The sequence below is a fragment of the Manis javanica genome, chromosome X, assembly GCF_040802235.1.
Source record: "Manis javanica isolate MJ-LG chromosome X, MJ_LKY, whole genome shotgun sequence".
Classification (NCBI taxonomy): domain Eukaryota; kingdom Metazoa; phylum Chordata; class Mammalia; order Pholidota; family Manidae; genus Manis; species Manis javanica.
The window spans coordinates 31042359-31067662 of record NC_133174.1 but is presented as its reverse complement, the minus strand read 5'-3'; the positions used below and the strand labels follow the sequence as shown (position 1 = coordinate 31067662).

The following is a 25304-nucleotide window of genomic DNA, read 5'->3' as shown; positions in this document are numbered from 1 at the left end:
CAATGATACCCTAATAAAAAAAGTAAGTAAAGCACAAGCAAACAAAAAAAAAGACAATTAGGTTATTCTGGTATTTTTGTATTATGAACGATGTTGCTAAGGACATTCCTAAAGCGAGCTCCTGGTTCACATGCAGAATAATTTCTCTAGGAGTTACACCTAGAAATGAAATTGCTGGGCCATAGAGTATGTGAATGTACAACTTCACAAGACAGAGCGAAGTTTTCTTTTCCAAAATGACTTTACCCAATTTGCACTCCCATCAACAAAGCCTAGCACTTCCTATTGATCCATGCCCATTCCAACACCCAATACTATCCAATTGCATAATGTATTATCATCTTTGCACACCAAAGACAGTACACTGCTTTATCATAAAAGTGTCAGCAAGTGCAAAAGTTTTATTAGTACAGCTTAATTCAAGGTTATACAATGTCTTAAACCTGAGCTTTCCCTGAAATGCAAAGCCAAACAAGGGTTTATATGCAAGTAATTTATTTAGGGACATAATTCCAGGGAATAAAAGTAGGGAATTGGGGAAGCATAACAGGAAAAGAGAGAAAATCAATATAAGAGCATATTTCTGAGTTGGCCACAACTGTAGGCAACTGGGGCCTAATCCTATTAGAACCTCTCAGAAGCAAACAATACTAAAACACAGTTCAGAATGATTTGGCCAACAATGGAAGAAGGGAGCACTCGCCTATCTCTGGCTTCCATCCCGCATTAGTCAAGGATTTACTCAAGCCTTTAACTCCCTCACGTCCCATCATACACAAGCCAGGGCTTCCAGCAGGACTCCGTGTTGAAACATCAAAGAAGCCCTGGGGTGGAAAATGAAATACTCATGGTGAGGCTAAGGCAAGGTGCTATATGGTTACACCCATGAAACTGGTCACTGGATCAATGGCTGAAAGGTAGGCTGAAAGGATGTGCCCAATAGACGCAGCTAGTAAGTGGCAGCAATGGAACTCAAACACATGTACCTAATCACAGATCAAATAAATATTAGGCACTTATCAATAGTGCATAAACACTCTCGACTGCCTACCCAACAGCCACTCCTACCTTTCTTCTCTGCTAAAAGAACACTAATATGTTTGGGAAGCAAGCAAAGATCTCTGGAATGGCACTGGCACAGGAGTTCCAGGCTGCCATCACAGGCCCCAATTCCCTCTTCTACCTTTCTAACAGCTTCAATGCTGGCATATACCTAAGAGATCAAGCCATGATCCAGGATGGCTCTAGCCACCAGGCCTGCCTTCCAGGCTAGCAGCTGGAGGAAACAGGAGGTATAGACTCCTGGCCAAGTCAACTCTCTTCAGGCAGGCTTCCTAGAAGTCCCGCCCAACACAACAGTTACATCTCACTGGCAGAACTCAGTCCTAGGGTCATCCCTCCATGCAAGAGGTGCTGTGTGACGGACACTGGTCATGGAATGTAGCACCACCAGGAATGAAACTGGATTCTGTCACTAAGAGGGAAGGTGCAAAAGGATTCTGAGTGGCAACTAGAATTCTCTGCCAAAGTAGCCATTTGACTGGAGGCAAATGTTTAACCTACAGCTCAGTTTTCCTACTTGTAAAATGCAAGTTGAAGTACGACTTCACAAAGTTGTTCCGGAGACTAAATGAGATCGTGTCAATAAAAGTGCACAGTACCTGCTATGCAGAAACTGGTTAATAACCACTAGCTGGCGTTAACACACTTTGGTGACTCACTGTCACCAGGCCTGGCACTGAGCATTGCCACCTCTGATAACTGATCTTATCAGTGTCTTTGCACGTATCAGGCTTGAAGGTGCTGGATGCTGACTCACACTCACAAAATTCAGAAGGGTTTGAAGCCAGAGTGGCAGCTTAGTAATTTACAATGAGAAATAGAACTTACAGGCAGACCCCACAGCCTGGCCAGGTTATTCCTTCCCTGAAGGCAATGAACATGGAGAATCATAAGGTTGATTGCTGAGCATGAAATCAGGAGAAACAGAATTCGTTTCAAAAGCCAAACGCTTAAGGGCACTGGGCTCTGACAGCCTACTGCATCCATCTCCACACCTGAGCTTGTGCAATCTGGTGGGTCGGGTGACCAGGCTGGAAACATGACGGCTGACTTCTTCCCCAGACACCACTGGGAGATACGTCCGCAAACTGCTGGCAAAACTGACCAGGAACGTGGAAACTGTGAAAGCCTTGAGGCTAGACTCAAAACACTTATTAGAGCATCAGCAAAGTCACTCTGAGCAGAGGCCCCATACGCCTGGCATGACTGTGGAAAAGTCACACGTAAGTGAAAAACTTGAGCAAGACGCATTTTTTTGATAACAGCCTGAGAGGAAATGGAAGAGCAAGAAATCTGCTTTTATCTCTGTTTAAAGGATTTATTGGATAAGTTGAGTCCATTTTTAAGTGTGAAATGAAAATATTTTAGTTGCTTCATATAGACATTTAGTAGAGAACATTAAAATTAAAAACCTAAAATACTTTTAAAAACTGAGCAAAAAAACATAATGTATATATGTATATACATACTTATGTGTCTATATACAATCTCAGTGGTGACTTAATGTACAAAGATGACTTTTTATCTTCTATGCTGACCATAAGTTGAAAATATAAGTCAAAAATGGCGTTTAATACACCTAACCTACCAAACATCATAGCTTAGCCTGGCCCACCTTAAACACTCACAGGCTCAGAACATTTACAATAGCCTGCTGCTGGAAAAAATCATTTAACACCAAACCTATTTAGAATAAAGTGTTAAATATCCCATGTCATTTATTGAATACTGTACTGAAAGTGAAAACCAGAATGGCTGTACAGATGCAGAAGGGTTCTCGGTGTTTCTGTAGTTGACTCTCAGGACTGTGTGGCTGACTGGGACCTACCTGCCCAACATCACAGAGAGGATGGTGCATATCACTAGCCTGGGAAAAGATCACAATTTAAAGCATGGTTTCTACTGAATGCATGTTGATTTGCACCATGATAAAGTCAAAAAAAATTTTTTTTAAGTTGAATCATTGTAGGTCAGGAACCATCTGTACACGTATGATTATTTTAGATAGACATCTACTTTCTAAAATACAATCACGTTCTTGAGAATATACCCAGGTCACTAGCTTGAAATTTTGGCTGTTTCTAAACCATCTAGTCTCACATTTACAGTCTCTTGTTTTACTCCCACAGATGAGCAATAATCCACCGAATGTGAATTTTACTAATTGAACTCTCAAAGAGCAGGCAAGCTGTTTTCCCATCTCTGATTATTTAGGAGAAGGGGACATTGTCTGATGTAGCTTACTGTTGATCTCATGTAGAAATTAAAATGTGTTTAAATCAAGTAATTGAAGATTAATGTGTCCTGAGAAATTTGTGATATCCACTGAGATTATACAATCTATAGAGTAGTTAATCTTTCAAAAAATCATATATGAAAAGCAAGCAAACTGATTTTATAAAATCATCTTTCTTGATTTTATATCTTTTCAGCTGGTATAAGGGCAGGCTACAATTTAGCTGTGTGATTGGAGGAGAAACATGAATAGAGATAGATGGGCTGATGGACAGCCTCCGTGTTCATGCACCTCCATCTGTATGAAAGATTAAAGGAGACCGCAATGTAGCATTTTCTCCCATCTCCTCGTCCTTTGTCCTGTGAGCAGAAAAATTAAGCTTGACAAAAGAAAAGGTGCAACGCTATCAGGGATTAGGATAGCAAATATCATGGATAAACTTCACAGACACTGACGTATGCAGTGAATTAGTATCACCCAATACCTTAAAGTCGCAAAATGCCAGAAATACACACAAAGTATGGTCCCTAGACCAGCAGCATCACATCACCTGGGGACTTGCTAGAAGCGGCGCTCAACCCCAAACCTATGGAATCAGAAATTTAGCAAACTCTCCAGGTGACTCTAATGCCTGCTGGAGCTTCAGAACAACTGATGTACATGGAGCCATGTTATTTAAGGTAGTATCTGTGGTCCCATAGCATTGGCATCGCCTGCATTTGTCAGAACTGCAGAATCTCAGGGCCCATCCAGACTTAACTGAATTACGAAAAGGTCTTCAGGGGACTTGCACGCACATTAAAGTTGGAGACGGGCTGTCCTTCTCCACTGGCTCCTGTTATGTACTGAATTGTGTCCCCCTTCCCAAATTCATATGTTCAAGTCCTAACCCCTAGTACCTCGGAGTGTCACAGTATTTGGAGACAGTGTCTTTAAAGACTAGGCCATACGGGTGGGTCCTAATCCAATAGGACTGGTGTCCTTCAGGAAATTAGGACACAGACGTGCACAGAGGAAAGGCCACATGAGAACACAGGGAGAAGGCGGACAGCAACAAGCAAAGGGGAGAGGCCTCAGGAGAAGCCAGACCTGCTGACACCTTGATCTTCGCCTTCTAACCTCCACAACTATGAGACAGTAAATGTGTTATTCAAGTCACCTAGGCTGTGGTACTTTATTATGGTAGCCCCAGCACACTAATACAATTCCCAAATTCAGGGCCATATTGGAATCATCTGGCAAGTTTTAAAAATCCTGATACCTGATTCCTGTTCCCAGAGGTTGCAATTTAAGTCATCTGGAGATCAGCCCATCAATCTGGATTTTTAAAAACTCTCCAGGTGATTTTTAAAGTCCAACAAAGTTTGAGAACCACCGATAATCTATGTCATTCTTTTGACTGGTGAGAAATCTAAGGCAGAACGTCTTGCAATTGTTAGGTTTCAGTCTCTTGACACCTGCTTAACTGATCTCCCATCTTTATGTCCTCAAACCCTGGTCATTCTGTAAACATGTCATGACTCCTACTGGGAAAGAGAGTCAATAATCAAAGCTGGCAGTAATATATGCTCTCTTCATGTACTGCATCAACTTTAAATTTTTTTGTGTGCTAGGACTCGTCTTGAACATCTCCTGTAATATATCTCCCACAGCACAGTTCCCCAAAGACAATGTGACATGTGACCACCTACATTGTCAGTACCCACTCTCTCTCCTTATGCTCTTCTTGTCCCTCCTGTTAAGTTGCCCTCCAGTTCCTAGGATCCAAATTAATGACTCAAAGGTTGTGTAAACCAGCATTTCAATGCAGAGGTGGCAAACCACTAGTTTTTTCTTGCTAAACCCTTTCCATTTGTCCCTGTTAAGTTGTGACCCTCCCAAACTCAATAGTCTACTCACGGACCAACTATTTACTCAGTGTTTACTCTGTTCCTGGGACTGATCTGACCCATACTTCATGCAATGCAAACCATATAAGCTGTATATATATATTTATCTTTTCTACCTGCAGTCTCTAAAAGTTAATGCGCTCTACAAAAGTGATTATTTAGCACCCTTATCATACACCTTCGGTGGGGGGAAACCTGTTCTGAAGGTGCTTTCGCTGCACTAATTTTTTACTTAGACCAATCATTAATATGGTTACTGGTTAACAGAGAATCATTTTCATGACAGTCTAACAGCCTTGCTGGTTAGCTCCCTAAAGCCATCTCCAGCCTCCCTCTCCCTGGCCTTCCTTCCTCTATAGAAGCTGAGAAGCTTAATACTCATTTTCCCAGCCTCCCTTGTCACTAAAGACTGCTACATGGCCCAGCTTGGCCAATGAGACACAGGTGAACCTGCTGGGGAACTTTGGGCAAAGATATTTCTTCTCTGATAAGAGCAAGTTGCACGAGAGAAATTATTCTACCCCTTTCCACTCCAGTTTACTGCCTTTGAACATGGGATAAAGATGTAATGTCTGGAGCTGTTAGAGCCATCTTGAAACCATGAGGAGAAGGCACTGACCCAGAATCCTGACATTGTTAGCAACTCCAGTGATCACCTGCTGTCAGGCTGCTGTCTGTTGAAGCCATTTTTAGTTGGCTTTTCATTACATGCAGCAAAAAAAACCCACAATATATGAATGTTTTCCATATATCCCAAACTCTTATTTACTTAGAACACAATATAGTCTGAGGATCCACACTTTGAGAATTACTGAATTAAAAGGAATATCTTCCAGGAATGAAGAAAAAACATGCTGAGGTGTGTGCAAGGAATAATAAACCCAATCTGAACTGCCAAATTTATTTATTCATGCCTTCATTTCTTCACCAGACCCCCACCTTAGTAGGCTCTTTACAGGGATCCCATCTTTACAGGGATGTAAAGATAAGTAAGACCTTACTCCTGCCTTCCAAGACATTTTACTGTCTTGAGCAAGACTTCTGTATAAACCAAGAGTCACAAGATGGCAAATGCTGAGATAGAGATATGCAGAAGAAAAGGGTCATGTTATCAGGAAGGTCAGAAAGCTAACTCAGTTTGGGAGACTCCCTGGAAAGAGGTCTGAATAAGAGAATCACTGAAGCTTTCACTCAACTCTGAAAGTTATCCCTGTGATCTGACTAAACATGTAAGCTTTTATTTTTCTTCCGGGGGAGGGGGCGGTTTTTTCTATAATCACTGACTATAAAACCAAATGACAATTCAGGAGGGAGCAATTTGATAGGCGACTCAATCAACTGTCAGAGAAGCTTCTCCAGCCAGCTTTCTCCATCCCACAAAGCAGGATAGAAACATGGTTTTGTTGGGGGGTGGGGCGGGGAGAGGGAGTACTTTCCTCCCAGATCAGCAGGATGTTTGTCTAGAACAGAAGAATTCTGTGCTGTGAATTGCGACCACCTGTTAACATTACATCAACCCAAACAACATTGAAAAAGCAATCAGTCGTCAGCAGGAGCTGTGCACAAATGCACATTCCAGGAGGCTCTCTACTATTAAGCAAAAAAAAAAAAAAAAAAAAAACCCAACAGCCATAATTAGCACCTATTTATTTAATAGTCACAGAAACACCTGTGCTTAATGGCAGAGAAAGGGGGAAGGAACCCCCGTGCATTGGTTTCTTTCTAAAGTCAGTTAGTGGAAGCCTATCCCCCCAACACACACACGTACGGGAGAAAGGAAAACTAACACGAGCTTTGCCCTGTTAAATCCTTATAAGAAACAGAAATAGGTGCTCATTGATTTTCTTGCAAGGGAAATAATAGGTTGTGAAGCATCTCTGAAAATAAGATCAGCAGTAGTCTCCTAAAATTTTCCTAGAATACATTAAAAATAAAATATCCAACAGAGTCCTTCAATGAATTGTTTCAGCATCACGGTGGCATTCACACTAATGTGCCTCCGGAACATTTTGATTCAGGCAACGGTAACGAGATCAATATGCAGCGATTGCAGTTACGTACGGCTCTGGCATGTCCTGGGCTGGAGAGGCTGCTCCAAGATCCCAACTCAGGCTACCGTAAAACATCTGCCACCTCGCCGAGAATGAGGAAACCGCCCTGGCAAAGGATTTCAGCTCAGCCCTCTAGCTCTCCTCCACTCGCCACCAAACCTCTAAGAATCACCCAGGGAGAAAGTGGGGGAGGAGGGAAACACTGGAAACAAACATTCCTAGCCCCATAAACGCCGCATCCGGACATTTGAAGGAACCCGGGAAATCAAGCATATGGCCCCAGAGTTTGGCTTGGCTAATGTCTGAGCATAATTGGATATTTTCTGCTGCGTTTTAAAAATCTAACTTTCCGTCTCCAATGCAGAGACCCAGAGGGAGGAAGCAAAGGCAGACAGAGACGCAGACCGGGACACCCCCACCACCACCACCACCACCACCTACCTGCAACCCCGGCCCAGTCACCCAAGCACGAGGCATCAGAACAGGAGAAACTTACCTGGCCCTCGCCTAGACGGAAAGGCTGCCGGTCTGGCCTCAGCGGGGGTAGTATTCAGGGGTGAGTCGCTGAAGCCGGAGATGAAATGTAGACCCCAGCCGGGAGGCCAAGTGCGGCTCCCTGCCCCGGGGAGCCGAGTGACTCACGCGCTCGGCGCCTCCGCTCGCGCCGCGCGCCCCTCTGCTCCCGCCCCGCGCAGGTGCCGGACCGCGCGCGAGGAGGCGGTCTCCAGCCGCCCGCCTGCTCGGGGCTCGCTCGGGGCTCTGCCCGGCGCCCCCAGGCGGCCGCGCCGGGGCCCACCAGGCGGAGTGTCGCCAGGCACAGCCAGCCCCTGCGGACCACACGACCGCCCGCCGCCGCAGGACCAGTGCCGTCGTGGGTCGGCCCTGTCCTCCGCCCCGCGCCCCCTCGGTACCCGCCCCCTAGGCTGCCCATCTGAGCTCAACACACCTGCCACCCGGACAGGGCATTGCCAGGGCCCTCCCTCAGGTTGTGCCAACCGGCTCCAGGAGGCACAACCAACCCCAGGTCTCAGACCAGCGCGGCATAGCCCGCCATCCTCGGTCTCCCCCTTGTGGTGGCGCCAGAACCTACCCAGCTGAGAGACGTGCAACTGGCTCCGCAAGATCCCAGGTGTATCCTTTCCCATAGGTCTCCCCTCTGCCCGGACTCTTACCTTGCAGGGCCTTGTCGCCCCCAGCACTGCCTGTCTAATGCACTTTCTACCTGCTAGCTGGTTGTGGCAATGCGCAGACCCTCCTACAGTTGGTATCTATGCCCGGGGTCCCCGTATTGCCCACCAGAGCCAATGGACAAATTATTCCCACCTGCTTGGAGTCCTCTTCATGGAGGTGGCTATAAGCCTCTCCCCTCTCGGATCCTCCAGGGTCCTGGAAGAGTGCCGTGTGGATGACGGAACCCTGGTGCCAGGGGGTTCCCTCCTATTCTGACTGGGAATGGGAAGAGTAGCCGAGGCCCTACCCAAACTTTCTGGGACAGTCAAGGTGCCAGAGGGTGCCAGGACTAGTAGAAGGAGTAATGTCTCCAGCAAATATGGTTTGGGAATCTGCCTTGGGACCTGTCATTTTTCTGGTAGAGGTTATCTTGTTCTGCTGGGAGCAGAGGAGTCAGATCAGGGTCCTGCCTCCCTCATACAAAAATTGGGAGGAAGAGCATGTAGAATAAAAATACCATTGGTCTTGGCAAGAGTGAAGGGATAGTAGAGTTGAAAACAAACAAGAATGAGGAATGTGGAGCATTTCCACATTTTGAGGACAGCATTTCAGCTGCCACATTTCCTGCAACCCTGGTCAAGAACAGAAGGCTACTGCCTAATCAGAAAAAAAGAGCCATCTCCCTCCAGCACACGCCCCTTCTCATCGTACCTTTCTTACCACCATTCTAAACTTAGATCTCCCCTATGATGGGCAGGGACTGCGGCATTCCTTTCAATGTCCCAATAACACTGCACACAGCCTGACACACAGTGGAAAACAAATATTTGTTGAAATCTCCAAGGTCCAACATCCAGGACCTTCCTCCCAGCCTTCCACCTCTCCCTCTATACTTTCCATCTTTTCCCATCTATTTTCCTTTCCATTTCTTCCTTCTCTGTACCTGCTTTCCTGAATAACATCATCCCTCACTTTCTTTACCTCTGCTCTCCAAGTCTCTAAGGTGGTGTTTCTTACCCAACTTTATTTCTTCTCCTTTTCTAAAGCCTCTCATACTCTGAATTCTCTCTTGCCGTCTTATTTCAAGGTTAATCTCAATGAAGTGCTTCTGCTGCTTTTCTGTTTAAAGCTGTTGGGTACTTGAATCAAAAGTTTTACCTGTCAGAAATCCTACATTCCCCGAGAATGTGTGTGTGTGTCCAAGACAAGGTATCTTTTCATGCAAGGTGATTAACCAAAAAGTATTACGAGAATCATATCTTCATCTGTTCATTCAACTCACATTTACTGTGCACCTACGATGTACTAGGCATTGTGTCACGTCCTGAGTTTACAGAGATGAATGACAGCCATTACCATCAAGAACGCCATATACCAAGGAATGGGGGAGGAAGAGGAGCAGACAATAAACAAAGTCATGCAACAATGCTGTACTAGGGCTGTGTCCACTGTGCTTGTGGGAACAAGAAGGGAGCTCCCAGACCTCCATGAAGGAGGGGTGGGGGTGGGGGCATCATGAAACATTTCACCAGAGAATAACAATTGAATCAAAAAGAAAAAGTAAAAAAGACTAAGCGTTTTCCAGGAAAACATAAAATAATGGGAGAAATACAGAGAAAATGAATCATTTACTTTGGATTCTGAATTTGTGTCTCTTTTTTGTTGTGATGGCCTCATTCTTTAGGCAGATAGTGTCTAAGAGAGATCTCCTTCCTGATAGCTCCCGAAAAGTTGCAGGCATGGGCTCTGCTTGAATCATGTGTCCATCTCTGAAACCAGTGACCATGGTGAGGTAGGTAGTGTCTTCTGATCAGCTCTCTTGTTTCATGTGCCCATCCCTGTTTGTTTGGGTGTGTGTTTCTTTTGGGGTTTGGAGGTGTGGGTGATACATTGATACCCTTACCTGATGTGGAAGTTATAGCTCCTAAGGGAAAAGATGCTAGGAAAGGTATGGACCAAGGTAACATGTCAACTACAGCTATACAAGCATTTCCATGAAAAAGCTCTCTTCCTGCAAAATAACACACTAAAATTAACAAGGCATATAGGAAAAAAAAGGATCACTCAAAGTGATCAACATATCACTCAAAATTATGCAACTTTATTAGCAGAGTATTAACAACATAAAAAGCAAATAGGCAGTAACTTGGACAGCTCAGACACATAGCTTGGCATGGCTAGAGGCTGCCTCAGGGGATATTAAAAATGCAGGAAACCAATAGAGAGGAAATTCTGGCTTGACAGAGCAGAGACATTGCAAATGTAAGTAGAGCTCTGAGGCAGCAAGGTTACCACAAAGGTGGACACAGGAGGAAGGGCAGTCTGCTTGGAGCAAGAGCTGTGCAAGGCTGGGGGTGCCCCTTCTTGGGGAGGAAGCCCTGGTGCAAACCCTCACTTTTACTCTTTTTTAAATAAAACTAAAAAGGCTCCCAAATCTGCAGCAGCCAAGTTTGAGTCCTTTTTCCTTTCATGCTGAAAGTTGTAACTATAGTCCAGTGCAACTTGCACATTATATTGATGTTGTTTCCCTATTTGCAATTGCATGTAAGCTAATCATCATAGAAGATATGTTCTAACAGAGGAGAGAGTATATACTTATTTTTTTACCTATCATGCATTTATCAAACACCTGTGATCTAACCCAATCCCCTGTTTTTAAATTACAGTGATTTGCTAATGACTCCCAGACTGATATCTCCGGCCGAACATTTCTTCTGAATTCCAGACACTTATCCAGCAATCAGCTCAACATCCTCACTTGGATGACTAAAGGGAATCTGAAGTTTACCTTGTACAAAATCCAACTCCTAGTATTTCCCCAGGTCTTCTCCTTCCGAGGTCTTCCTCCTCTTATTTAATAGCAAATCCATCCATATGGATGCTCAAGCGACAAATCATTAAGACATTTTCTTCTTCTCCCCTTCTCACACTCCACATCCAATCCCTTAGTAAATCCTGTCTGTTCTCCCTTCAAAACATACCTAGAATCTGACCACTTCTTACAAACTGTGCTGCTACTATGCCTGTCCAGCCACCATCATCTTGGATGTGTTACCACAGGCAGCCCAACTGGTCTCCTTGCTTCCACCCTTTGCTTATTTTGTCTATTCCCCACAGTAGCTGGAATTTCCCTTAAATATGTGATTCCAAGCATGTTATTTTTCTGCTCCAGTCCCCACCCCACCCACTGTCTGTTTCCCTTAAAGTAAGACCCTGATTCTTAGAATGGTCACTAAGTCCCCAAATGATCTATAACCCCTGCCATCTTTCTAAAGTTCTCCTCTTCCACCTTCTCCCTAGGTTTCTCATTCTCTTCACCTTGGCCCCCTTACTACCCCCGCCGCACAGCAGGCAGGTGTGCCAACTCTCACCTCTGTCTGGACCGCTCTTCTTCCGGCTAGCCTCAGCGCTCACATTCTCAACAATTTCAGGTTTCTCTTCAAGTCATCTATCCCTGACGTCTTACTTGATATTTGACTCTCCCACCTAGCCCCCAGTGCTCGCAACCCACCATTCCTGCTTTTTTTCCCCTCCATAGTTAGCCATGTCACCTCTCTGGCCTCTGATTCCTCATCTGCAAAAATTGAGATAATCAAAGTAATTATTCATCAAAGGTATGGTGAAGTTTAAGTAAGATCATCTGTTATAGACATTTAGCACAGTGCTTGACACATTATAGAGACTGAATGAGCACCTGTTATTATCTTGTCCTATAAGTACAGACGGATAGAGGAAGGATATACAATAAATTGGAGAAATTATTCCTGTCTCTAAGAAATTAATAATCCATTTCAAGAGAAGGCATATATTAAACAAGAGAGAAATCACAAGATGACTATATTAGTTATTATAATATATATTAAATATTCTTTTATTTGTAAGCAACAGAAATTAACTTTGCCTTATTGAAGAAAAATAAATGAGTGCTAGAGCAAATTCATTGTAATGATTCAGGGGTGTTCCACAGGCTCAAACCCAAGTTCAGCTCCTAAACTGAACCTGGACAAGAAGTAGGCCTGCTCCAGAAATTCAACAAGGAGTGCTGGGTATGGATCCTGCGTGTCTTGGATTCAGCCAGGAAGGTCACTTCAGCTCCAACACTTTCCAATCTCTGGATCTCTGTGCCCCAAGTTTCAAACTTCCATGAGGAAGAAGCTGATAGGCGCAGCTCGTGTCAGATTTCTGCCTCTGGATTGATTCATTAGCATGGTCCCATACCAGACATGGAAAGCCATGGGGCACCACCTCCTATATATTCAAAGTCTCTTCCCAGATGTAAGTAGGGAAGTCCTAGAGTATTCGGCCTCTTGTTCCCACTCTGCCCTCGTCTCCTACAGCGCTCCAGACATGTGACCTTGCTTTTGTTCAAAAAAGTCAGACATGCTGTGCCTCCAGAACTTCCTACTTGCTATTCCCTCCTCTTAAATAACCACATGAATCAATTCCTTATCTCCTTCAAATGTTTACTCAAATGTTATCTGCTCAGCAAAGCCTTCACTGATAAGGCTATTTAAAAGGGCAACACGTCCCCCCTGACCTCCCCTCCATATAAATATACACTTCTGTTCCCCTCTTCTCTGCTCTGTTTTTCTCTAAGGTATTTATAACCTTCAGTACCAGCTAGTTAGTTCTGCATAACAAAACACTGCAAACTTAGTGGCTTAAAATGGCCACTATCTTATTTAGCTCCTGATAACTGTAGGTTGGCTGGGCATTCTGGCCTGGACTGACTCAGCTGATTTCTTCTGGGTTTGCTCATGCATGTGTGGTCAGCTGGCAGGTCAGCCGATGATTGAATGATCCAGAATGGCCTCATTCACATTTCTCAAGGTTGGCACCTAAGAACCTTCTGTTCTCCATGTAACTTTCTTGTCTTCCTGAGTCTTCCTTGGATTTATTCACAAAATGATCTCGGTTCCAAGAGCAGTAAAGGAGTAAGCCCCAGTGAGCTCGCACTTTTCAAACCTTGCTTGTGTTTGTGTCTTATTTGCTGATGTCCAATCAGCCAAAGCAATGCACGTTGTCATCCTAGATTTAAGGGGTTGAGAAATAGACTCCAGTGCTTGGTAAGAAATGCCTCAAAGTCATACTGCAAAATAACATGGTCAAAGAGCATATAGACAGGGATGGGAGGGCTTTGTGGCCATACCTGTAATCTACCCCACCTTCTAACATACCATGTAATTTATTTATTTTGCTTATTGTAAAATGAGTGCCCATTCATTGGTGTATCCCTGCCACAAGAGTAACATCGGGTGAGGAGATTTGTGTGGAGCCATTAGTTTGTTTCCTGGCCCATACTAAAGAAAGGGTACTTCTTATGTAAGAAGCTTTCCTTCCAGTTGGACCATCATTTGCCACATTTGTGTGTTACAGCGTCTGTCCTGTCTTTTAACTGTTTTAATAGCACAATGTATTAACTACCCTAGTAAGTGCACAGACAAAAATCAATGTCCGCATGAATATGTAAATGATGCAAATCAACCTAAGGGCCTTTCTTAAAGGGAGCATTATCATGCAATGAACATTTGCTCTAACTGATATTATATATGCAAATGAGATTTTAATTTTGATATACTTTCGCATGGACATATTTTCAGCTCAGTGCAATTCCACTTTTCAGTGTGTCATCAAGGCTGAATCAGTCTGTTTTCTAGCATGTGTATGTGGTACCCTTAATGTTGATAAAGACAATGAGGTTTAATTTTCAGAATAAGGTGTTCTGTTCTCCTTATCACTTCCCCACCCCCAAAGCTAGCATTGTTATGGAGAACTTTATTTTAAGGTGGGAGGGGCATGCTGTCTTGCCCTCCTACATTTTTTATTCTTTTCTCTTCTCCAGCTATCTTCCACCCTCCCACTTTCCCCAGTGCCACCCTAGGCTTTTGGTTTGTTAAGGTATTTATAAGGGTGAAGTGCTGTTTATACTCTTTATCAACTCACTTGACCTATTAAAGAAAGAAAGGGAGAAAGCGGGGGTGGAAGGGGGTGGAAGAAGCTATTAATTGATCACTTGCTCTGTTGCTGGCATTAAAGCTCTAGACTAGTCTTCTGAGGTAGATATTGTTGTCCCCATCTTACCACAGCTAAGGAAACAAAGGCACAAAGAGTTTAAGTAATTTACCAAATATCATACAATTACTAAAGGGCATGCCTGGCATTGAACCTAGGTCTGTGGGAACAAAACTTTTCTCAAACCTGGGGAGAAGTAGAAAGGAGTCAAACTTTTTGAGGATGTTATTAACAACCTCTCCTAGAAAGTATTTACATTTCTGATAAAAATCTTTGAGTACTTTTCTGGTAAATGTTGATGAGATTTAGAGCCCTGTCTGGAAAGTTAAATTTATACTCACAATGTATTAACCACACAGCAACCATCTTTCTTGTCTGTCTGCTAGAACCAGACTTTCTTTCTATTACCTAGTATAACACTCACCCTATGAAAAAAAAATCTCTTCCACTGGCACTCTCCTACATTGCTGGGAGGACTATAAATATGCACAACCACTTTGGAAAACTGGCAGTCATCTCCCAAAGCTATGCTATGCAAACCCTATGACTCAGCAATTCCACTCCTAGGGAGGGGCCTAAGAGAAATTAGTGTACATTCCACCAATAGCCTTATACAAGAAGGGTCATGACTGCATTGTTTCTGACAGCCAAATACTGGAAGCAATTCTCATGCCCCACAGGAAGTAAATAGATGAGTAAATTGTGGTCATCCATTTGATGGGAAAAGCAATGATCTACTGCTGCACACAAAACAATACCTGATGTTCATGGGCATTTTGGGGTAGAGCAAAAGAAGTCTGGTGCAAAAGAGAACGCACAGTAAGATTTCATTTACACAAAGTTCAAGAGCAGACCAGACTCATCAATGGCTACCTGGATGAGATAAAGTAAAATTGAGTGGGAAGAGGTCTGAGGAAGCTTTCTGGAATGGTGGTGGGGATGTTCTGTACCAGGACCTGGACTGTGGTTCCACAAGTGTAAAAATTCATCAAGGTATACACTTAAGATTGATATACTTAACTGTATGCATGTTATACTGCAAAACACTTTTTAAGGAATCCTATTCCAGAAAGATTCTTCACCTTCACTTGCTACATGTTTGAATAAAACCTTTGACACATACTGGCAATCAATTTGTCTGAGAAATGGCTTTAACATGTGACTGGCTCCAAAGCCATATGTTTTACATTCATTGAATAAAATGATGCTCTTTTGCTGTTATTTGTCTAGCCAGAGGGCAACCTATTCTTTACTGCTCTACTTAAACTTCCCCTTCATCCCTGATATATCTTATGGCTGTGATTACACTGGCATTTCTGATTAGCAGTTGACTTCCAGCTGTTCAGGCCCTGTTAGCCAGTGAGACAGGAATCTCTGTGTCTCATATGTCTATTTCCCCACAATTTCTGCCTCAGTGCAATGCTAATTATGGGGCTCACGTACAGCTGATGAGTTAAACCACAACATAACTTGCTTCATGTATTTCACCCACATCTTACTTCTCCAAAGAGGTGAACAATTTGGGGCAAATTTATTGGACAAACTTTTCTCCCTAAACATTCCTTGCTTCCAGGTTTCCTTTTCCCTGCATTTACCAGACATCAAGAAAATGTAAGGTGATGCTAAATGCCAGCTGCAAACTATTGCCAAGATGCCCATGAGAGACACAGAGAACCATGTTCTTCCTTATAGGTAAACCTGTGATACTTGCCTTAAAACATATACACTCATAGAAAGCCCTTTGGATTATTCAAATATATATATATATATACATATGCATATATATATATATCAGGTATAATATATATCAGATATAATTTACACACCATATAACTCACTTATTAAAGCGTGCAATTCAGTGGTATTTAGTATACTAACTGAGTTGTGTAGCCATCACCAATATCAAATTTAGAACACTTTCATCACCCTAAAAGAACCCCCGTAATCATTAGCAGTCACTCCCCATTTTCTCCCAATCCTTTAGCCCTAGACAACCAATAATCTACTTTCTGTCTTTACAAAATTGCCTATTTGGGATGTATATAAATGGAGTCACACACTATGTGTGCTTTTGTGACTGGCTTCCTTCACTCAGCATAATGTTTTCAAGGTTCATACCAGTAGAATTCCTGGGTCACATGGTAACTGTACATGTTAACTCTAGAAGTGTTAACCAACTTCTAAGCGTTCCAGTTTCTCCACATCCTCATCAGCACTTGTTATTACCTGTTGTTTTTTTTTAATTACAACCACCCTAGTGGGTGTGAAGTGGTACCTCATTGTGATCTTAACATTTCCAGAATGGGTAGTGATGAGCATCTTTTCCTGTGTGTATTGGTCATTTGCATATCTTCTTTGGAGAAATGTCTATTTAGGTCCTTTACCATATTTAATTGGAAGGTGTTTGGAAGGTTCTTACACAGAGCAAAATAAAATGCAGAACTTAAGACATGAACATGTCATCTTCATGTGATTCCTATTTAATTTTCTTTCACGGTGGTAATGCCAATAGACAAATAGGTTTGGGGAGGTCAGGCATCAGTATAGCGTAATGAAGATAAAATAATGCAGGAAGAAAATCTAAATGAAGTATAATTATGATATATTTTTATGTATTTGAAAAAAAAGTTCTTTCCAGTCCTGCAAGACTGCACATTTATCCCAAGCATTAGCAGCACTCCATTTATTCGATTTTGTCTCAGCTAAAAACCAAGGAACTGGTAAGTTGCCAACAGGCATTCATTTTGTCAGAATGGAGATTAAAACACCCAAGAAAAGTTAAAGCAATTATTTTCGACTATTAATAGGCAAATTGCACTTTGCTTTTCAATGTTCTAGTAAAAACTCTTTTTTTATTGAAATGTAGTTGATATACAATATTATATTGGCTTCAGATGTACAACATAGTGATTCAATAATTATATACATTACTAAATGCTCACCATGGTAAGTGTACTTACCCCCTGCTTCCATACCAAGATATTATAATATTATTGCTTTATTCTCTATGCTCTACTTCCATTCCTATGACTAACTGATTTTATAATTTAATGTTTGTAACTCTTTATCCTCTTCACCTACATCACCCATCCCCCTAGCCACCACTCCTTATAATAACCAACAGTCTTTTGTCAGTCTTTGGGTCTATTTCTTTTTTATTTGTTTGTTTTGATTTCGTAGATTCCACATATAAGCAAAATCTTATGATATTTGTCTTTCTCTATCTGACTTATTTCACTGAGCATGATATCCTCTAGGTCCATCCATGTTGTCACAAATGGCAAGATTTCCTTCTTTTATTGTGACTAATACTCCACTGTTTAAATGTATCAAATCTTTAGCCATTCATCTAGCGATGGACACAATAAAGGCTCTTTGTATGAGCTTCCCCAAACAGAAGCCCATTCCACATCCAAGAGTTATTTGGTTTCATATGACCTTATGATGAAAACATTAAAATTAACGTATCACCTAAAAATTATCACTAGAATTAATAGCATCTATACTAGAAGAGTCAGATTTCCTTTTCTTAGTTTTCTTTTTCTTTTTTTTCAGGGTAAGCCTCAATAAGAAACCTTGAGAGATGTCTCCGCCAGACTGCTCAGTAGGCTGGCAATAACTCCCAAACCTGAAAGAACTCCGGCCACACCACAACACAGGGGATTTTTATGGTAAAGAAGTATAATTGCCCTAAACTACCTACAACAAGCCAAATGCTGCAACCTGAGTCCCACGGGGCCTGACGGTATCTCCTCACTCCACAGGGAGTGTTCTCCCAGTCACATAGAGTCCCTGTGACTGACGCCACAGAAGCAGTGTCACTACTAGCAGGACCCGCTTTCTACTCTTCACTGTGGTTAATTAGTATCTGCTGCCGGCCTAATGTCTTTCTGTAACATCTAGAGCATCTGGGTTCCCCTTGGTACAGCACTGCCAAAGAAATCAGCCAATGTACTCTTCTGTCCTGCTCATAACTGTAGTTCTTTGAGTTGAACCCACAATCCCTGCAATAAATAAAATGTCAAAGTAGGGAACAGATTAAAGATGGCAGCATGAGAGGAGAGACAAAGGCTTCCTCCTAAAACTGGATACAATTAGAAAATTTAATTGGCACAACCAATCCTGAGAGAGCAACAGGAAAGAAGATGGTGTCAGACTGCACACACCTGGAGAAAAGAACAGACCTCACCAAACGGGATAACATACCAGAGCTGTGACTCTGTGGGACCCAAGCCCCTCCACCACCCCAGCTCACCAGCGGGAGGAAGAGAAATGGAGCAGGGAGGGAGTGGAAGTCTTGGGACTGCTGAATACCTAGCTCCGGAGATCTGCTCTGGGAGCACAAACCTACATTTCATGGTGCTTTCATGAGACTCACATGACTACCAGGTTGGAAAGTTAATACAGGCAGAATTCCTGGGGAGACTGGGATTCCAACTGCTTGTGGAAAGCAGGGATCCATATCTGGCTGCTCTGGGACAAAACATACCTGTGTGACCAGCCCACTGGCTCAGGTGGTGGAGACAGGCACAGCAGCCAGGAGGGAGGGAGCAGCTTTTTCCTCCCCCCAGGCACCAGTACCACTCCCCTGTGACCCCCGACATTGCTTCAGGGGCTGAGCAGCTCCAGAGACTACAGCTTCTGGACACTAGAGGGCGCCATATACAAACATGAAATGCCAAAGGAACCTTATCCAGAGTAAAATGATTAACACAACTCCTGAGAAAGATTTAAATGATATGGACCTCGTCACTCTTCCTGAAAGGGAACTCAAAATAAAAATCATCAACATTCTAATGGAGGTACAGAAAGACATCCAAGAACTCAGGAATGAATTCAGGTCGGAGATCCAATCATTGAAGGGCATGATGGAGAGTATTAAAAGCAGATTGGACACGGTGGAGGAGACAATAAATGAAATAGAAACTAGAGAAGAGGAATACAAAGAACCTGAGGCACAGAGAGAAAAAAGATCTCTAAAAATGAAAGAATATTGAGAGAACTGTGTGACCAATCCAAGCTGAACAATATTCGCATTATAGGAATACCAGAAGAAGAAGAGAGAGAGAAAGGGATAGAAAGTGTCTTTGAGGAGGTAGTTGCTGAAAACTTCCCCAATCTGGGGAAGGATATAGTCTGTCAGGCCATGGAGAGCCACAGATCTCCCAACGCAAGGGAACCAAGGAAGACAATACCAAGACACATAGTAATTAAAATGGGAAAGATCAAGAATAAAGACAGACTGTTAAAAGCATCCAGAGGCAGAAATAAGATCATATACAAAGGAAAGCCCATCAGGCTAACATCAGACTTCTCAGCAGAAGCCTTACAGGCCAGAAGGGAGTGGCATGATGTATTTAATGCATGAAGCAGAAGGGCCTGGAAACAAGATTACTTTATCTGGCAAGATTATCATTTAAATTTGAAGGAGGGATTAAACAATTTCCAGATAAGCAAAAACTGAGAGAGTTTACCTCCCACAAACCAACACTGCAGTCTATTTTGGAGGGACTGCTATAGATGGAAGTGTTCCTAGGGTTGGACAGCTGTCACCAGAGGCAGCAAAACCACAGTAGGGAGGGTGGAGCAGCTGACTGCGAGGCAAATGCAAAATTAAATTGACTATTCCCAAAGTCAATCAAGGGATAGACAAAAAGTACAGAATTTGATACCTAATAGATAAAGAATGAAGGAGGATAAGAACGCAGCAATCAAGTTTGAGAAAGACAGATGCACTCCTATGTTTATCGCAGCACTATTTACAATAGCCAAGAATTGGAAGCAACCTAAATGTCCATCGGTAGATGAATGGATAAAGAAGATGTGGTACATATACACAATGGAATACTACTCAGCCATAAGAAGTGGAAAAATCCAACCATTTGCAGCAACATGGATGGAGCTGGAGAGTATTATGCTCAGTGAAATAAGCCAAGCGGAGAAAGAGAAATACCAAATGATTTCACTCATCTGAGGAGTATAGGAACAAAGGAAAAACTGAAGGAACAAAACAGCAGCAGAATTACAGAACCCAAAAATGGACTAACACGTACCAAAGGGAAAGGAACTGGGGAGGATGGGTGGGCAGGGAGGGATAAGGGGGGGGAAGAAGAAGGGGGGTATTAAGATTAGCATGCATGGGTGGAGGGAGAAAGGGGAGGGTGGGCTGCACAACACAGAGAGGACAAGTAGTGACTCTACAACATTTTGCTAAGCTGACGGACAGTAACCGTAATGTGGTTGTTAGGGGGGACCTGATATAGGGGAGAGCATAGTAAACATAGTATTCTTCATGTAAGTGTAGATTAAAAATTAAAAAAAAAAAAAAAAAGAAAGAAAGAAAGAAAAGGGGGATTACTCCTTAACGGATAAAACTATTGGTAAATCAAAGATCAACGCATGCTTTAAATATCCTTAATGTTGATCACTTAAAGGGTGTCAGATGATCAGCTATGGAGGTACTCTTTTCTGATAATATTCCTTTCTCTTAATTAAAAAAAAAAAAAAAAGCAGTTACTGTGTGCTGACCTCCATTGAGTTCTGCACAGTGGTATAGAGGGCATGTCAAAGTGTGGGCAAAGGGTCTGTTTGTTTCTACACAGAAGATCAAGGCCTAGCTTGGATACCCAGAAAATGAACTAAGATACGATATGAGGAGGAGCTTCCGGCATCAGCACTCTCTGGAGGACTTGTGCCGGGGGATGATCATCAAAAAGCCTCTACAGGGATCCGGACGATGCTGCAGTTGTGGCTGCATCCAGCCCACCGTCTCCTGGACTTGCCATAGGAATGAGGAAGGAGATGTCTAGGCTGGCATGTGCATACAGTGAGACAACGAATTTGACCGGATCTCTACTGTTGGAACTCAACCAGGAGTTGGGAGGGGTGCAAGTTGTAGCACTCCAAAATCTCATGACTATAGACTATCTATGGTTAAAAGAACATATGGGATGTGAACAGATCCCAGAAATGGGCTGCTTTAATTTGTCTGATGGTTCAAGTACAGTTGGACAATATCCATCATATCATAGATAAATTTTCACAAATGCCTAGGGTGCCTAAATGGTTTTCTTGGCTTCACTGGAGATGGATGGTAATTATAGATTTGCTTTGTTTATGTCACCGTATTCCTATTATGTTAATATGTGTGTGAAAATTAGTTAGTAGTTTAAAACCTATACATACTTAAGGTACTATACAAGAAGATATGTCAAAGAAATAATCAATCCTCCCATGTTTCCTTCATATGCTACATCTATAGCTTTTCTTCTTCCTTCCTAATTACAACCCTTAAATAGAATTCGTGCCTCATATCGAATTTACCGAGTATCATAATTCCTCCAGGTGGTAAAGATACCTCGAGACAAGTGCTGGGCATAGAAGCCACAAGGCATAAATCTGCAAAGAAGTAAAAAGCTAACCTTTGCAAACAATATGGCTTCTCTCTCACTTACCAACTTTACATTTCCCTGTATGGCCCCGGAAGATGACTGGTTAGCCAGAGACAGGTAAGATTCCTCAAGGGAGGAACAACCTAAGACAGGCACAGTCGCAAGGGGGCCATCAGGTGAGAATTTGGGGATCAACAGAGGTGAGGCTCAGAACCTCACCCCCCCTGCTTTGAGAGAAATCTTCTGCATCCGTGGATGTCTTGCTGCCCTTGTCTAGCCTGGATTAATACTTAGTCCATAGGCACACACCTGATCATCTGATCATCTACATTTCTTCTTACAGCACTAAACTATGTTTTCTACCTTTATCTTGCATCTACCTACCACTTCAGCATTTTATTAAAAATAAAAATAATAATAACAATAGGAGAAATGTGGGATCAACATATAAATCAAGTACAAAAATCAAACGAATATTCATATTTGACCTGATTGTTTATAGGTCATATTGCATGATCAAAACCGAAAGTTTCTGTGATGAATGCCCTTGTACTGTTCACCATGTAAGAATTTATTCACTATGTAAGAATTCGTTCACCATGTAAGAACTTGTTCGTTATGCTTCAGAAGATTGGAGACTGACGAGAATTAGGCTTGAGATGGATTAATGATTGTACATTGAGCGTTGACCCCCCTATACTGAATTTTATTGTTGTTAACAACCATTTGATCAATAAATATGAGAGATGCCCTCTAAAAAAAAAAAATAATAATAATAATAATAAAGAGAGAAATGTGGTATCCACATATAAATCAAGTATAAAAATCAAATGAATATTCATATTTGAACTGACTGTTTATAGTTCATAATGCATGAGCAAAACTGAAAGCTTCTGTGATGACTGCCCTTGTACTGTTCACCATGTAACTTATTCACTATGTAAGAATTTGTACTCCATGTAAGAACTTGTTCGTTATGCTTCAGAAGATTGGAGACTGATGAAAATTAGGCTTGGGGTGGATTAAGAATTGTGCATTGAACATTGACCCCCCTATACAGAATTTTATTGTTGTTAACAACCATTTGATCAATAAATATGAGAGATGCCCTCACAAAAAAAAAAAAAAAAATAGGGTCTCAACAACAACAAAAAAAAAAGAATGAAGGAGGAAGAAAAAGGAGAAGAAATAGAAAAGAACCTTTAGACCGTGTTTGTAACAGCATACTAAGTGAGTTAAGTTAGATTCTTAGATAGTAAGGAAAGTAACCTGGAACCTTTGGTAACCACGAATCTAAAGCCTGAAATGGCAATAAGTACATACCTATCGATAATCACCCTAAATGTAAATGGACTGAATGCACCAATCAAAAGACACAGAGTCACAGAATGGATAAAAAAAACAGGACCCATCTATATGGTGCTTACAAGAGACTCACCTCAAACCCAAAGACATGCACAGACTAAAAGTCAAGGGATGGAAAAATATATTTCATACAAACAAAAGGGAGAGAAAAGCAGGTGTTGCAGTACCAGTATCAGACAAAATAGACTTCAAAACAAAGAAAGTAACAAGAGATAAAGAAGGACACTACATAATGATAAAGGGCTCAGTCCAACAAGAGGATATAACCATTCTAAATATATATGCACCCAACAGAGGAGCACCAGCATATGTGAAACAAATACTAACAGAACTAAAGGAGGAAATAGAATGCAATGCATTCATTTTAGGAAGACTTCAACACACCATTCACTCCAAAGGACAGATCCACCAGACAGAAAATAAGTAAGGACACAGAGGCGCTAAACAACACACTAGAACAGATGGACCTAATAGACATCTACAGAACTCTACACCCAAAAGCAAAAAGATACACATTCTTCTGAAGTGCACATGGAACATTCTCCAGAATAGACCACATACTAGGCCACAAAAAGAGCCTCAGAAAATTCAAAAAGATTGAAATTCTACCAACCAACTTTTCAGACTACAAAGGTCAAAAACTAGAAATAAATTGTACAAAGAAAGCAAAAAGGCTCACAAACACATGGAGGCTTAACAACACACTTCTAAATAGTCAATGGATCAGCAACCAAATTAAAATGGAGATCCAGCAATATATGGAAATAAATGACAACAACAACACAAAGCCCCAACTTCTCTGGGATGCAGCGAAAGCAGTCTTAAGAGGAAAGTATATAGCAATCCAGGCATATTTAAATAAGGAAGAACAAACTCAAATGAATAGTCTAACATCACAATTATCAAAATTGGAAAAAGAAGAACAAATGAGGCTTAAAGTCAGCAGAAGGAGGGACATAATAAAGATTAGAGAAGAAATAAACAAAATTGAGAAGAATAAAACAATAATAAAAAAAATTAATGAAACCAAGAGCTGGTTCTTTGAGAAAATAAACAAAATAGATAAGCTTCTAGCCAGACTTACTAAGAGAAAAAGAGAATCAACACACATCAACAGAATCAGAAACGAGAAAGGAAACATCATGACAGACCCAACAGAAATACAAAGAATTATTAGAGACTACTATGAAAACCTGTATGCTAAAAAGCTGGAAAACCTAGAAGAAATGGACAACTTCCTAGAAAAATACAGCCTTCCAAGACTGACCAAGGAAGAAACACAAAATCTAAACAAACCAATTACCAGCAAAGAAATTGAAGCAGTAATCAAAAAACTACCCAAGAAAAAAAACCCCAGGCCAGATGAATTTACCTCGGAATTTTATCAGACATACAGAGAAGATATAATACCCATTCTCCTTAAAGTTTTCCAAAAAATAGAAGAGGAGGGAATACTCCCAAACTCATTTTATGAAGCCACCATCACCCTAATACCAAAACCAGGCAAAGACGCCACCAAAAAAGAAAACTAAAGACCAATATCCCTGATGAACGTAGATGCAAAAATACTCAATAAAATATTAGCAAACCAAATTCAAAAATATATCAAAAGGATCATGCACCACAACCAAGTGGGATTCATCCCAGGGATGCAAGTATGGTACAACATTCGAAAATCCATCAACATCATCCACCACATAAACAAAAAGAAAGACAAAAACCACATGATAATCTCCATAGATGCTGAAAAAGCATTTGACAAAATCCAACATCCATTCATGATAAAACTCTCAGCAAAATGGGTATAGAGGGCAAGTACCTCAACATAATAAAGGCCATATATGATAAACCCACAGCCAACATCATACTGAACAATGAGAAGCTGAAAGCTTTTCCTATGAGATCGGGAACAGACAGGGATGCCCACTCTCCACACTGTTATTTAACATAGTACTGGAGGTCATAGCCACGGTAATTAGACAAAACAAAGAAATACAAGGAATCCAGATTGGTAAAGAAGAAGTTAAACTGTCACTACTTGCAGATGACATGATCTTGTACATAAAAAACCCTAAAGACTCCACTCCAAAACTACTAGAACTAATATCGGAATTCAGCAAAGTTGCAG

The 25304-nt window shown here is 41.8% G+C and overlaps 1 protein-coding gene across 3 annotated transcripts in view; it reads right to left on the bottom strand.

Moving 5' to 3' along the window:
* Positions 1-8082, bottom strand: part of SYTL5 (synaptotagmin like 5) — a 239796-nt gene extending 231714 nt beyond the window's left edge. For 2 of the 3 annotated variants that reach the window (XM_037001524.2, XM_037001520.2), the window contains exon 1: positions 7735-8082. The gene's annotated coding sequence lies outside the window, so the exon portion shown is untranslated. The remainder of the gene's footprint in view (positions 1-7734) is intronic. The other variant, XM_037001525.2, reaches the window with a different exon arrangement.
* Between the last annotated feature and the right edge of the window lie 17222 nt (positions 8083-25304).